Source organism: Ursus maritimus, unplaced genomic scaffold (assembly GCF_017311325.1).
Source record: "Ursus maritimus isolate PB19 unplaced genomic scaffold, ASM1731132v1 scaffold_22, whole genome shotgun sequence".
NCBI classification, from domain to species: Eukaryota; Metazoa; Chordata; class Mammalia; order Carnivora; family Ursidae; genus Ursus; species Ursus maritimus.
In genome coordinates, this window is record NW_024424675.1 from 46311180 (window position 1) to 46315104 (window position 3925).

The following is a 3925-nucleotide window of genomic DNA, read 5'->3' on the forward strand; positions in this document are numbered from 1 at the left end:
GGGGGGGGGGGGGGGGGGGGGGGGGGGGGGGGGGGGGGGGGGGCCTGTGCTCTGATCCGCCACCGGGAGGCCCGACACGGAGCGACCGTTGGCGCCCTGAGAAGTGCCCAGGACCAGGTAGGCTGGACACACTTTCTGAATCCAGAGTTGACTGGTGGTATTGGGCTCAGCGACTTTTGGAGGCATGCGTGTGGCTGTGTGTGCAGTGGGACCTGCTGGGGGATGCCCGGGTGGGGCCTGGGCTGGGGACAGGCCAGTCCCTGCGGGAGGAGCTGAGCTACCCTCCACAGCCTGCTGTGAGCAGAGAGACGTCCAAGGAGGGCAACCGCGAGCTCTTCCCCTTCAGGCATGGCGGCCGGGCTGCCCCTGAGCCCCACACCAGGCTGCTCTGCACCTGAGTGACCCAGTGCCCTTGGTGGCCATTCATGCATGTGAATTCATAGCCCCTGAGTCCCAGGGATGCCGGCAGGTTGCACTGCCCCGCGGATCTCCGGATTGCCTCTCGGAGCAGCCCCTCTCCTGGGGTCCAGGCCACTGGAGGGCCAAGGGGACGAGGCTGTGATAGCAGTAACAGTAATAGGCACAGCACAAGCCATGCTGGGGAGCCCTCCCCTGCCAGGCTCTAGTCCCCCAGCCTGCTGAGGGTCAGGATCCTGTGATGCGGGGGGATGCCAGTGATCAGAGAGGCCAAGTCACTTGCCCAAACCCACACTGCTAGCCCCTAAATGGGAGCAGCTGGGATTGGACCCCAGAAGCCACGCTGATTCTGCAGCAAGGAGTGGAGATGGGAAGGGAAGGAGGTGGGGAGACAGAGAGGAGACCCCTCCCTCTCCCCAGAGCTGGTCATCGCCAGGAAGGCATCTCACAGGCCAGAGTCCTGGGGACGAGCCCCACCCCGATGTCCAAGCATCCCCTCATCCTGCGTCCCCATGCCCCCACGCCCTGAGTGCTCCTGCCCCCGGATCACAGAGTCCCCAGATCCCATGCCCCTACACCTCTGCTCCCCCATTTCCATGCATCCTTGGCCCTGGCGCCACGACCTCGCCTGTGAGGGCATAGCACCATCTAGTGGACAGATAGCAGATCGCATGTCGGGGGGGGCAGCACAGCCCCAGCCTTCCTGGTTAGGGGTGGTGTGGCTTGTTTCCATTTCATCCCTGGGCTGGTGGGCAATGGCAGGAAGGGCTCAGGGCCAGTGTCCTGGGCAGTTTGGACATGGGCAGAGCAGCTCCCTAGGGATCTGGAAGAATAATGACCCTGAGCCTCCAAGCCCCCAGCAGGGCCTCGCCCACACTTGGCCAGACAGACCCAGCTGTCCTTCCTCCTTCCATCCTGCACCTCTTTCTGTGATGACGAGAACCCACGGTCGTCTTTAGACACACCCCGGCCGTGCTGGTGCATGGGGGCAGCCCCCCCAGGTGAACACCAGTGCAGGAAACCTCCCCCAGGGGACCTTAGTGAGGACTGGAGCCAGTCCCAAGCCAGGCACCTGGCATCGTCCCTGGCGACGGTCGGGCAGCGTGGGCCCCTCGGGATACTCCGAACCCACCTGCTGAGTCAGGGGTCTCAGATGACGCGCAGGTGCCCAGGCTCTGCCCAGGGACACGTTCTTGTCCTGGTACCAGCCTGCAAATTCTAGATATCCGGTGGGGCAGTGGCATCAGCCCTCCTGACCACCGGGACCCCCAGGCCCCTGGGAAACAGCCTCGGGACCTCCACTGGCACCATGGAAACCAGGGCAGAAGGAAACCAAGCCAGTTGTACCCGGTGGGAGTAAAGGATGTGCCTCCAGGCATGAGGCACCATGGTGACCCGGGGCGGTGAAGGACTCCATCCAGCCCTGCCGGTCACCTCCAGCCACCATCGGGTTTGGTGAAAAGCACACCAGTGGAGCGCTGAAGGTGGCATTGCTGGGACTGGAACAGGATGCTCGGAGCCCCCACCTGCCTCCCGACCCTGGTCCAAGCTTGCACCAAGGCGCTCCAGAGAAGGTGTGACGGAGCAGGGAGGGCAGGCGATCGCATAGAGGCCAGTAGCTACAGTGACGGGCAAAACACCAGTGGGCTCTGGCGGCAGGCAGACCGGAGCTCTCGCCCACCCTCCTGCCCCCGCACAGGCTGGCTCTGTCTTCGACGCCCAAGATGGTTGGCCGGTGTCTAATTTACCAGGAGCCGAAGCAGGCACATCCGATCCACTCCAAGGCACGAGCTCCCGGAGACCTGTGGGTCTCCTGCTTCGAGCCCCATAGAGGTGTGACGGGAACACGGTACGATGCACATATCTCCCCGGACACATTCCCCCAGCCAGCGGCAGCCTCATGTCCGTCCCCGGAGCAGCCCCCCACCACGTCCGTCGCCAAGGTGACCTTCACCTGTGCTACAGCCTCACGCCGTCGCATGGATGGAGTCACGCAGAGCACATGATCTGTGGAGTCCGGCTTCTCTCATCCAGCAGAGCGCCTTTGGAGCGGATCTGTGCACAGTCGGACACACTCCCGCCTTCCAGGGGTTTCTCCACGCTCAGCGCGGATCTCCGGACTGTCCGTGAGCAAACCCACCGCACCGCCTCCTTCACTTACCCGTTTTATCCTTTTTAAAGATCGATGTGAGTTTTCGGTTAGGTGATTCGCACACGCGGTACAGAGTTTAAAAGGTATGACGTGACCGAGCATGAAGAAGGCGTCCCCTCCCGACCCCTCCACATCCACCCGGCACTCCCACGCTACCCCTGCTGTTGTCTGGCTGCTGTTTTGTCCCTCAAGGTGTATCTGGGAGACTTCCCACGTCCACAGATCCTGAGCGGCCCTGGGATTTTTTTCACTGCGTGTTGGGGAATAATGTCAGGCTCACCCCGCACTGGCCCACGCACTCCGCCGCTGTGCCCGCGGAATGCCACACAACCGGGATCCCTGACACGGCCACGGGAGCCGTCAGATAAACGGCCCCCAGAGACAACTGAGGCCCAGAGGCTAGTTCCAGGCTGCTGGAGGCCACACAGAGAGACAGTCAAACCCAGGGCGCCTGCTTCCTCGGGCCCCTCTTTATGCCACACGGCTGTCCTTCCGGAACCCAAGTGTGTCTTCTGTCCCCTTCCGGGGTGGGGCATCTCTGCAGCTCCAGCAAGGGCCCCGGGCTGCCCCACACCTGCTCCTGGAGGGCAGACCTGCAGGGGTGGACCACCTCTGCCCCCTGTCCCAGCCCCGGTCCAGCTGTGCCAGCTGGTCCTCCGAGTCTGAATGCTGTCTTCCCTTCCACACGGCAGCCACAGTGAAAACACCTGCGGGTCCCCCAGAAACGCCCGTCCTGGGGGGGCCCGAGACGGAGGCAGGACAGGGAGGGTTGTGCAAAGCGTGCACTTCTGCCTCCCAGGGCTGGGCATCCCCAGGAGGGCAGGGCTGGAGGACATCCCTTGATCCACACATACCTCTGAGACGCGGGCACCGCGGGAGCCACACTGAGACCCTGGACAGAAGGCGCCTCTGACCCGGGAAGGTGACTTGGAGGGTGTTCTGGGGAGGACGCTGCCCCCAGGGCCAGACGAAGGGAAGGTGGGCACAGCCTGGCTCCCGGGGACGTGGCGCCTGCCCCTCCTCTGCCCTGGGTGGCCTCGGGGAAGGCTCCGGGCTTGGGGCGGGCGCAGGGTCCGAAGAGTCCGAGGGTGAAGCCTGGGGCTTCAGCGGCACCTCGGATCCTGCTGTCGGCCCCGAGAGCGCACAGCAGCTTGGCCTCGCTCGTTAGACCTGCAGCTGCTGGAGTGGGACCGGGTTCCCGGCAGGGGACGTGCCGCACCCCCCACACCGGAGGGCTACCGGCCCAGTGACTGTGGGCTCAGTACGGGGTCAGGGTGGCCGTGGCCTGTTCCTCGAGACAGGTGCCGGGTGGGGCCCCGGGACACTGTCTGCCTGGGGGGGGGGGGGGGGGGGGGG

The 3925-nt window shown here is 64.6% G+C and overlaps 1 protein-coding gene across 1 annotated transcript in view; it reads left to right on the forward strand.

The window, feature by feature from the left end:
* Positions 1 to 3925, forward strand: part of CDH4 (cadherin 4) — a 560000-nt gene that overhangs the window by 535004 nt on the left and 21071 nt on the right. The window lies entirely within an intron of this gene.